Source organism: Lynx canadensis, chromosome B2 (genome assembly GCF_007474595.2).
Source record: "Lynx canadensis isolate LIC74 chromosome B2, mLynCan4.pri.v2, whole genome shotgun sequence".
Taxonomy (NCBI): domain Eukaryota; kingdom Metazoa; phylum Chordata; class Mammalia; order Carnivora; family Felidae; genus Lynx; species Lynx canadensis.
In genome coordinates, this window is record NC_044307.1 from 103023190 (window position 1) to 103035202 (window position 12013).

The following is a 12013-nucleotide window of genomic DNA, read 5'->3' on the forward strand; positions in this document are numbered from 1 at the left end:
AGCTGCTTAGTTAACTCAATAAACTCTTCACGGATAGCGGACCTTGCTTGGGGTGACCAGTGGCAGGCCCGTGCACCTGCAAAAGTTAGGTGCTTCTCCAACAGGAATGCAGTTCTTATATACACGATAAGGATTGCTCCTGGAAGACTTTGCCACAAGAAAGATCTGAAAAGGAGGCTGAGTCCTTGCAGGAGGAAAGAAAACCTTTTCAAGCAGTGAAGGAAAATGCTGAGTAAGAGAGAATGGAAAGAGGCTTCGTAAAACCTCTGTGACCAAAAGAGTGATTGGCTTATTTGTTTTACAAAGATATGCTATAGTTTTATTTCCACGTTTCCCCAAGTTGCATTGGACCAATTCCCATGATGCCAAGCTCTGACTACTCCTCTTCCTCTACTTAAAAAGTAAAGACTGTGTGACGTTGTCATCATCCCCAGGTAGAGACCTTCATGTCCCAAGGACAGGATCCGTCACTGGGAATAGATTCTGAATCACATGAAGCAGTTGCTTGACCTGTTTTGATTTTGTTTGCTCTGCTTAGGAAATAGAGTATCACTCAGGAAGTTCTAAGGTTTACCCTCCTGAGCTTATATAAGAAGAAGAACAACAACAACAGCAGTGCTGAGAATGGTGCATGGATTTCAATATAATGACCTGTAAACACTTTTCATTCTATGCTATGCTTTTTGTCAAAAAAGCAGAGGGAGCATTTTAATGCGATCACATGCACATACCAGGCCCTGATTTTCCTAAATTGCACTTACTAAATGGAATTTCTCTCCCAAAGCACAGCCCCATTTCCCCCCTAAGGGACATGCTATTTAAATTCTCCAGTGAAACTTGATTCTGTACAGTTCAAGGTTGAGCCAAAGCTGTAATAAATCCACCTTTAAACACTTCCATTTATTTATCAGGAGGTTTTAAATTATTTGATTCTATATATTCTGTTTTAATAGACCGAAGTGTATAGCCAGGGAACTTAATCCCTTAGCCTTTTCACCTAGTTATTCTCTGTTTATCACTTCACTTTGATTAGAAACATACTTATTACCATGCTAGGGGCTGAGTAAAACATAAAACGGAGAGCTTTGCTGATAGTTTAGAATGCAGAAAAAGCAAACAGCAACTTTCTCCACATTTCACTTTCCTAACTGTTCCACTGCTGTCAAAGGATGTCAGCTTTAGTCAAGACTTCTAAATGTGTGTCTCAAAAACTCTGAGTAAACTTAATTCTGAAATCTTTAAAATGCCAGCCGTGCTTCCTTGCGCGCAGCCCTTAGTAGAGCAGCCCAGGTTGTCATGGTGAAATGGGTCAGCGCTGTTTGCCGGGCAGCCCACGAAACTGCGAGCAGGCTGCTGGCGTAGTGGTGGCAACGCGGGGCCAAAACAGTCCCCAATCTATAGCTGAATCTAGGTCACCGGGATTCTTTGATGCTGCAGCTGTCCGTGTGGGACTTCCATCTCCAACAGGGCTCACAAAGCTCTCATGCACCCCGGGCATCCCCTGTAGCTGTAAACATTGCCATTTTGCTAGATCCCCTCCTTCTGTTGGCCATGTGTTATTCTTGGGATTAATCGAGGATTCCCAGTCATGTGAGCTGGAGAACATTCTGTGTGCGTGCGTGTGTGTGTGCGCGCGCGCACGCACTCAACGCGTGCACATGCGGTGTGTGTGTAAGAAAGACACTGAGAGGCAGAGATCTTGCTCTGGAGCCTGCAGGCTGAAATTGCCTTTTAAATGCACATTTCTACAGAGTGAACTAAATATTAATATCACATTCCTCTGTTAATGTCAACACCAGCAGCAAGATTTGGCAGCTCATAAAACGAGGAAGAACTTAGGCTTTTCTCCATGCGCACCATGTGCATTTTTTTTCCTGGGTACGTTTTAAGTTAACACCGTATCTACAGTGTGTCTAAAAATGGCAGGGATGCAGTGAGATTGGCAGGGAGATGAGAGAGAGAGAGAGAGCTTGAGCATCTGGGCACTCTTGACAACAGGGCTCCTGTTGCTGGCAAAGCTCTCCATCGTCCTAACTTGTTGGAGCTGGACGCTATACATTTGCACCCACTTATTTGACATTACTTTTTAAGATTTTTTTTAACGTTTATTTATTTTTTGAGACAGAGAGAGACAGAACATGAACGGGGGAGGGTCAGAGAGAGGAAGACACAGAATCTGAAACAGGTTCCAGGCTCTGAGCTGTCAGTACAGAGCCTGACGCGGGGCTCAAACTCATGGACCGCGAGATCATGACCTGAGCCTAAGTCGGAAGCTCAACCGACTGAGCCACCCAGGTGCTCCGACATTACTTTTTAAGTATACATTACCCTTTCCATTCTATTTAAAAGCAGTGATCTACATTTTTAATGTAGACCAGCAATCTTCTTTATATTCTCATGATTCTTTTTTCCCCTATGGTTGGTTTTCCCATTTCTGACACATTTTTCAATTGAAGAGCAAGCATGTTTTTTTTCAATTGTTCATCCAAATATCAGTTAGGATTTCCAAAGTTTCTGACTCAATGCCAAATGCACACACCTACACACACACACACACACACACACACACACACACAGCTAGTATGTCACTTGCTGCCTCATAATCTGCACTATATAAAAACCTTAAAATAAAGGATCTTTTCTCAATTTAACTATAGAGAAGAAAAAGCCTTTCAATCTCTACAATAGTAATGTGTGAGGTAGGAAAATTTACATTTATCCACTTTTTCTTCTAAGAAAAATGTTTAGAAAAAAGAAAGAAAGAAGAAAAGAAAGAAAGAAAGAAAGAAAGAAAGAAAGAAAGAAAGAAAGAAGCAATATGACATAGATCCTCAAATATCAAGCCACTGAAAAAGAGAGGAGGAAGGCAACACTTGATGGGATGCGGGCCATGTGGAAGGATTAACCCTTCTGCACTCTGAAAGCAGAGGGAATAAAACAAGAATGGTTACCATTATGCACTGAATTGTGTCCCTCCCCAAATTCATATGTTGAAGCCCTAAATGCCAGGACCTCAGAATGCGGCTGCGTTTGAACACAGGACCTCTAAAGAGGTAATTGAGGTTAAATGAGGTCATATGGGTGGGGCCCTTGCCCAACAGGACTAGTGTCTTTGTAAAAAGAGGGAGAGACACCAGGGAGAGAAGAAAGGCCATGTGAGGACATAGTGAGAAGACACCATCACCGAGGTGAGAGGCCTCAGGAGAAACTAGTCAACTAATACAGTTACAAACACAAATAAATTTGGAAAATGGTGTACAGGAATTTGAACGCATTTTGTGCCTTTGCTAGGCATCTAAGACCGTTAGTAATGGAGACAGCTATCCTTGTGCATTACATGTCAGGAAGCACGCTGCATCCGTTGATGCATTATCTCACCGAATCCTCACTAGAACCCTAGAAGATAAGCACTGCCATTGCCCCTATTTCGCGAGAGGGAATTGTGTGTGAGTGCACGCATGCGCATATACATGCACACACGCATCCATGAGCTCATGGAGTGAATCAGTTGACCAGAACCTCAAAGATAGACAATGGTGGTCATTCACATGTAGATAGTCTCCCTCCAGACCCAGCGCTTGACCACCACACAACAGGCACGTCTCCAACCACACGGACTGCCTGAGGCCCTTCCTATAGAAACCGTGTCTTCCCAGAATTCCCATCACTTCCTGTCAGGAGGTACACCCTCCCTGCTTCCTCCCTGACTCATATCTGCCAATTCAAAGCCCAGGTGAGATTCTAGCAACCCATAGATGCCCACTTATGCTGTCAGCTTTCTCTGTATCCTGAAGCATAACAATCTATGCATTCCAACAGCATGCCTGCATATTGCTGGGAATTATCGTCAAGTGTTTGCCTGGGGATATGTCCTGTGTCTGTGTCTGGAGAAAAAGCTTCTTGAGGGCAGAGGCTAGACTTCCTCTCAGCATCTATCTATGCTTCCTCTCAGCATCTAATACCGAAGAAACACTATTTGACTGAAGCTTCCAAAAATAAATTTTAGTACAGACACTGTAAATAAACCTAAAATCTATGAAAACACCTCAATAATAATCTGAGGTGTATGATTTCAGCTATATTGAGTCTGGCCTGCCTTGCCCCTTTGAGACTCTAGATGGGTGTCATGGCCAACAGTGGTTATGCAAGGACAAGTGGGGAGCAAATCCAGTGACCCACAGCTGAGTTTGGAACTGTTTTGCATTTCCTACTCAAGCATCCCTACTTTCCCCTTACATGCTCATTTCCAACATTCACCAAATTTCAAATAGACTATTTGTATTTGTCAAATAGACAAAGTTTTAAAGTCAGATACTTAATACCTAAGAAACTTTAAGCAAGTTAATGTCTCTGAATTTCAGTCTTTTCTTTGCAAAGGAATGATAATAATTCTTACTTCAGCATCCCTACCATAGCCTCATGGGGTTGTATTAAAGTTTAAAAGAAGCAATATGTATAAGATGCCGGGCACAGAGCAGATATTCAGTGTATGTTAAGGCTCCCTTTTCTCACTTCTTCCCATGCCAAATATTAAAAAAAAAAAAAAAAAAAATCAACAAACTGTCGCTAGTAATTAAATTGCTCTGCATAGCCATTCAAAAAGCTTTCCAATCGTACTAATATTTAACATTTGATGGCGCCCCTGGGTGGCTCAGTCAGTTAAGCGATCGACTTTGGCTCAGGTCATGATCTCGCAGTTCACAAATTCAAGCACTGCATGGGGCTCTGTGCTGACAGCTGGGAGCCTGGAACCTGCTTCGGATTCTGTGTCTCCCTCTCCATCTGCCTCTCCCCAACTTGTGCTGTCTCTCTCTGTCTCTCAAAAATAAAGAAACGTTAAAAAAACTTTTTTAATTTAACATTCGATTAAAGATTTGCTGTTTATAAAGGGCTTTTTAGAAGCCTTAACATTTGATCCTTAGAAAAAGTTCCATGAAGGAATCAAAGCAAGAATTATTACCACTTCGATTTTAGAGGAAAAAATTAAAACTACTGTAAGGCTTTTATAGAACAAGTTACTCAATCAAACTTACTCAACTGGAAAGTCACAAAGCTCAGGTTTAAACGGAGAGAATCAGGATCTTTCTGGGAAAGCACAATGACTCCCCGAACTGGACTCTGGGTAAGATGACTGTTCTGAAAAACACAATGCAGACATTTAGCATATGTTGTGTGAGCAGTCATGGCAAAGGATTCTGCTGCTTTTTTCTCCAGTTTTCCTTAAGTTGTACTATCTTCTTGGGCTATTTTCAGTATAAAGGAAAAACTTATCCTTTTCCCATTTCCAGTAATATAAGAACTTGGTGACATCTATCCAATTTTCTTCCAAGAGAGTATAGTGAAAAAGCTTGGAAGGACTATGTGTATTGCATAGCTTGATTCAGATTATTTCTTCATGGGATATCTCTGTTTTTAGCAGTAAAATACAGTCCATTTAATTGCATTTTTATGAAAAACAATTCATGAAAATGTTAGTGTTATGGTTTGTTAAGTTTACAAATGTATTAATCTCAAAATAGATGAGCAAAAAAATGGAAAATAAAATTTCAAAAGTATACTATGTACAATGGGATCAAAAGACATAAAATACTTAGGAATAAATTTGACAAAATCTATGCAAGATCATTATTCAGAAAAAAAAATAGACATTGTCAGAGAAATGCTTAAAGATTTGAATAATGGAAATATATACTATGTTCATGAATTGGAAGCTCAGTGCTCTCTATTCTTACTGAATTAATCTATAGATTTTATGTAATCCCAATCAACATCTCAGCAGATCTTTTTTTAATAAAGAAATTGAAAATTGATCCAACAATGTATATGAAAATGCAAAGGATCTAAGGGAAAGATAATTTTGAAAAAGACGAAAAAAATTGAAGAACTTACACTATTTGACACTAAGACTTACTATGAAACAATCAGGGGGGTGGAATAGAATAAGGAGATCAAAAATAGACCCAAATAGGTATGATGATTTTGTGTCAGGCAAAGATTTCTTCACTAGGACAGAGATAGCACTTAAAAATAAAATAAAATTTATTACATTGTAATAAAATTAAATCCTTCTGTTTTCTTTGAAAGAAAAATCAAGAAAATAAAAAGGAAGACGGGGAGAAAAAATTTGCAACACGTATAACTGATCAAGGAGTACATCCAGTATATGTAAAGTACTTTTCTCACTCAGTCAGAAGACAAATAATACAATTTATTTAAAAGGGTAAAGGGGCGCCTGGGTGGCTCAGTCGGTTGAGCGTCCGACTTCAGCTCAGGTCACGATCTCGCAGTCCGTGAGTTCGAGCCCCGCGTCGGGCTCTGGGCTGATGGCTCAGAGCCTGGAGCCTGTTTCCGATTCTGTGTCTCCCTCTCTCTCTGCCCCTCCCCCATTCATGCTGTCTCAGAGATAAATAAATGTTAAAAAAATTTTAAAAAAATAAAAAAAAAAGGGTAAAAGATTTCAGTAGACTCTTCACAAAGGTATATGAATATCCAATAGGCATATGAAAAAATACTCAACATCAGTCACTTGGGAAATGTAAATTAAATTAAAACCACAGTGTGATATGACTTCATGCCCACCAGAATGGCTAAACTTAGAATGACTGGCAATATCCAATATTGTCAAAGATGGGGAGCAAGTGTAATCCTCATACACTGCTGGTGAGAGTGTAAAACGGTGCAACTGCTTTGAAAAACAGTTTGGAATATACTTGCCATATGACCCAGCAATTCCACTGAAGTATTTACTAAAGAGAAATGAAAACATATGGCACACAAAAGACTTTTATACAAATGTTTACTGTTCATAGCAGTTTTATTCGCAATAGTCCAAACCTGGAATTAACCCAGTACCCATCAATAAATAAATAGATAAATAAACTTTGGTATAACCAGGCAACTTAATAGTCTACCCAATAATAAAAAAAAGAATGAATTATGAATATACACCACAACAGGGATAAATCATGCAGACATGTTGAATGAAGGGAGATAATACTGAGAATTGATGTGATTCCATTATATTAGATTTCAGAACAGACAACATTAATCTAGAATGATAGAAATCAGATTAGTGGTTTCCTAAAGTGAAGGAGGGGAAACTGACCATAAGTGGCACAAAGGAACTTTCTGGAGAGGTGGAGGAACTCTATATTTTGATAGGGGTATATTTCCACAGTGCTATCAACCTATATATCCACAGTGCATACTAGAAATATGTGAACTTCATTGCATGTAAATTAAACTTCAAAAAAGTTGATATTTTAAAAGCTGAACTTGGTCAAGTTTCCTTAAATATTCTTCTTCTCTCACTTCATAAGAATTTGTGAAAATTCTTCTCTTCTAGGTTGGAGATTAGTCTATACTGAGGGCTGCCTCCTCTACACTGAGTCTACACTGAGGTTCGAGATTAGTCTATACTGAGGGGACTTTACTGAGCTCTCCTCTCAGATATTTCAAACACTCTTCTCCTCAGACCAACGGTTCCAATATTCTTTAAATGGTGAGGGCTAAAAGAGGGTCATACATCTAAAACTACCAACAAAATTCGACAACAACTAGACCTAGAAACGAAAGAAGTTCCCCAGGCTTTTTAAAAACATTTTATTGTGGAAATTTAGAAACATACATAAAAGGGGTACAGAATAAGAAATTTCTGTGTGCCCACTGCCTAGTTTCAACCATTACCATTATATGGCCAATATTGTTTATCTGTGACGCTAACATTCCCCATCCCCAGCTTCTCAGTGAACATTTGAAAGCAAATCCTAAGTGTCGTACCATTTCATCTGTAAACACAAGGTCCAAAATTGTGATTTGTCTATCCATGCTGTGCTCTCTGTCTGAAACGTTTACCCCTTTGCCCTGAATTTCAGCTGAATCTTTCTCATCTGTCAGATGAGACCTATTCAGAAAGACCTTCCTTGACTTCCGTATCAAAATAGCTCACCTCTACCGTGGCCCCACTATATTTTGTCCTAGTAATTTTTGACAGTTTGTAATTATTTGACTGGTTTTTGTCTGTCTTCTCAACTATGCTCAGAGTGCCACTAGGAGGGTGCTAGCACAGTGCCTGAAAGGTGATTAATAAATAATAGGTCCTCCTTGTGAACGAATTGTCCTGACCGAATAATCTTTCAAAAGTCAATAATTAACATTTCATCCGTATGCGGTGATGCTTGGATCACCACCAAAGGTGAATTGACATTGCTTTTTCATCATTTTCAAAGCCTAAGGTATAATGAAGTGTCAAATAGAGCCAACAGGTGTGTTTCTTCTTTTGTGTGTTTTTATAAGAAACATGGAGTGTTACAAATGGAAGCATCTTGAGAAATAATCTACATTCATAGATTTTTGGGGGTTTTAGAATGACAAGAATCCTTAGATAACATTTTGTTGAAGACGATTCAAACATTTTCTGTTAGTAGATAAGGAAACATCATGCCCCACATGTAATGTTGCAAAATTTGTAATTTACAAGTGGCCATAATCTGAGATCTTTGTCTAGAAATAGTCAATTGAGTGCGAAATTGATTTCATGAAACGTTAGAAAAACACTCAGTTTTATATTATCTACACATAGTATACCCAGTTAAACTATTTATTCAATAAATATTTATTTTACATCTATCATGTAGCAAAAACTCTTGCAGGTGTTTGGGGGTATATTAATTAATGATATAATTGCACTGGAAAGGGGAGCAGAGATGTAGTAAGATGCACCCCTGAATCCAGAAGTACCCAGCATGCCTAATACAGCTTTGAGTTTCAGGTCACCATTCAAATTAGTCATTCAACCAAGTCTGATTCATACAGAAGAATGTCTTCCATCCCATTTTCTTTTTCTTCTTCTTTATTGCTTTTTTTTTTTTTTTTTTTGGTTAATGTTTATTTATTTTTGTGTGTGCGTGTGGGGGAAGGACAGAGAGAGGTGGACCAAGGATCTGAAGTGGGCTTTGTGCTGACAGCGGAAGGCCCGACATGGGGTTTGAACCCACAAACCATGAGAACATGACCTGAGCTGGAGTCAGATGCTTAACCATCTGAGCCACCCACGTGCCCCCATCCCATTTTCTTCGAGAAGCTATGCCAAATATTCTGTCCAGTTTCCTTATCATTCATTCACTCTTGCCAAGGCACTAGTCCCAAGACATGGTTTAGGGAATGCGGTTTGCCACAGTGACAGTTTCTCCTGCATTGGGCATGCAGTCAGGGACAATCCCAGAGGTGGAAAGGCAGCAGCGAGGGAGAAGCCACATTTCCCACAAATGGAGCAGGTGCAACATCGCGCCCCCAGTCTAATCTTGGGATGATGTCACTACTCTGATCTCTGTCTCTCCAATGTTCTCTTCCGCCACCACTACCACAAGCAAGGGAGCTTTTCTAGTTCTCTGGCAAAATTCTTCTCATTCTCTGAATATTGGCTTTCCTGAGAATTCTAGCTAGAATTTCCTGGGAATTCTAGCTAAAGCTTCCTGCTTTACCTGGACACTACCAGCCCATGAGCTATCCACTTTGGATGACAACAGCATAGCAGCAGCAAAGCTAGTCTAACAAGTGTGGATTTTTGAAACAATGGGATACTAAAACTCAGTGTTTTCCCCTCCTAGAAAAGAAAATAACATGTATTGCATTTTTACAATTATAAAATAATGCAAATTTCCCATTTAACATTTCAGATTTCAGTTGCCAAGTAACAAAACCACAAGTTCCCTGTGTTTTCCATGATCTTTCAAAGTTGATGTCTTCGGTGTACTTCAGGGCAAGGAGGAACTTGTTGCTAAATACACTGCATGTTCTGCCTATAAGAAATTTGGGGATTTCTCAGAACAACCTGGGGGGTGGAAGGGGTGATTGAAAAGTCACTGCCGGCTTTTCCTTTCTGAGCTGTTGGTTCTGTTACTATTGAGAGACAAAGACTAATTGTTCTCCTCATGATGAATGTTGCTTTGAGAAGCCAGAGGCACTTTTGAAAAGATGGAGCGTTAACCCTGGTGAGTTCAGAAAAGGGCATGTTGGAGAACAAGACTAGGATTCTATCTTCCTTGCAGGTAGTTTTCTAACAATCCTAAACCTGCAAAATTCTGGTCAGTACACAGAGCTAGATGGCCGGCCCTGTGTCTTGTGTTTCTGTTCCACATTCCTGGTGAAGATCAATAACTCCTTCCTGTAAATTCTTGTAGATCTTATTTTCTACATAAGCTCTTGGTACTCATCGTAAGCTGCCCCTGATGCTGGTGCTACTGTGCATGTGATACATCCCTAACTAGATCACAGGTTTCCAGGGAGAAAATACAGCTTATACTTCTTGTCCATCTTCCACCACCATAGCAAAAATGCTCTATACATAAGTTCTAACCAAATATAGGTTAAGTGACTCTACATTCATATCTGACTGATCTAAGAGAATATCAGTAATATCTGCTGACAATATTCCCCATATTCTCTGTTTCCTTCTGTAAATTCCGAACACACACACAGACACACGCACACACACGCACACGCACGCACACGCACACATGCACACACGCACCCCTATAGACACTAAAAGCAAAGTCTATTCTTTATTCCCATTACTCTCACTCCTAAAGTCCCTTGGCTTATCTTGATTTCTTACAGTAAAATATGTTAATAATCGGGCCTGTGCTGAGTTTTGACTCACTTTTCTTAGATTCTGTGGTTCTGCAGAATGGGCATTCCTGACTTTCTCCCTATTTTTCTTCATTCCGAGTCTCTTTGGTGGGTCCTGCCAATCGCCCACCCCTTGGTTGTTGGTGCTCCTCGGCATTGTACCCAGTGCTCCTCTCTCAGCAATCACCCCAGGTGATATCTTTCATTGTCATCTACATGCTGTGACCGCCAATTTCTATCTGCAGATCAGCTCCCTCCTCTGAGTGTTAGAACCATGTAACTAATTGCCTACTGGACCTCTCCGTGTGGATGTCCCCCTAAATGACCCAAATCAGAATTACCACCTTCCCTCTCCAAACCTGCTCTTACTCCTGTTTCTGGCACCTGTAAATGGCATCACCATCAACCCAATGACCTAAACCAGACACTTTCCTCTTGGCCTGTCTAACCATCAATCATCAATGGCTGTTAGCTCTCCACCCATCACATACCTCTTTCCTTCGCTGGTCGCTAGTCTATTCAGGGGCCAGCATCTCTCACCATATTACTCAAGTCCTGTTCTAACTGATCTTTCTACAGATGCATGGTCTTAAGCTCTCCAGGCGACTTAATGCTGAAACAGGAGTGACCTTTCTAAACTACAAATTTGATCATGTCGCTCTATGCCTAAAAATCTTTCAATAAATCCCATTGTTCTTCCCAATAAAGCAAGATTCCTTAGCTTGGCTCACAAGCTCCTGCAGGACCTCAGCCCTGCCACCCCAGCCCCAACACTAACTTTCTTTCTAGCCCACCTAACTGTCTTTACTACCTGAGATGTGCCATACTGTCGCTCATTTTTGAGTGTTTCCTCAGCAAATAACACTGCCCCCACAGCCTTAGTCCCCAGCTTTGTTCCAATTCCTGCTTATCCTTCATTTTAACTTCACCTCTTCCAAGAAGGCTTTCTCTACCCCTCAGGTACAGATGAAGTGCATTCCCAGAGCATACGTACTCTCCCTCGGATTGCATTTATCAACCTGTGTTATCCTTGGCTTTTTTTTCCCCGAATCTCTTATTAACCTCCCCCACAAGACAAAGATTCTATTTTGTTTGAAGCTTTATCTCCAGCATCTGACCCAACGCTTGGCACATAGTTAGCACTCAGAAAATACTTGCTGATGACGGTCTTGGATAATATATTACATGGAATCACTTCCCCTACGTGAATGAGATATACTGGAGAGAAAAATGTATCTTACCTTATACTTAAAGCTAGAAACAGGCTTTCCCCTTTCTTGACCTTACTGACAGTTTTAATCATCAGAAAAAGGCAACTTCCTTATGAATTGGGGTAAGGCAGAAACTGTAGATAGAAGCTTGATATAAATGCCTCTAGTGTCCA

The 12013-nt window shown here is 40.3% G+C and overlaps 1 long non-coding RNA gene across 1 annotated transcript in view; it reads right to left on the reverse strand.

Annotated features, from left to right (window-relative positions):
• Positions 1-12013, reverse strand: part of LOC115514306 — a 56255-nt gene that overhangs the window by 24955 nt on the left and 19287 nt on the right. Inside the window, exon 3 of the long non-coding RNA XR_004343659.1 lies at positions 5034-5136. This is a non-coding gene — a long non-coding RNA (uncharacterized LOC115514306). The remainder of the gene's footprint in view (positions 1-5033; positions 5137-12013) is intronic.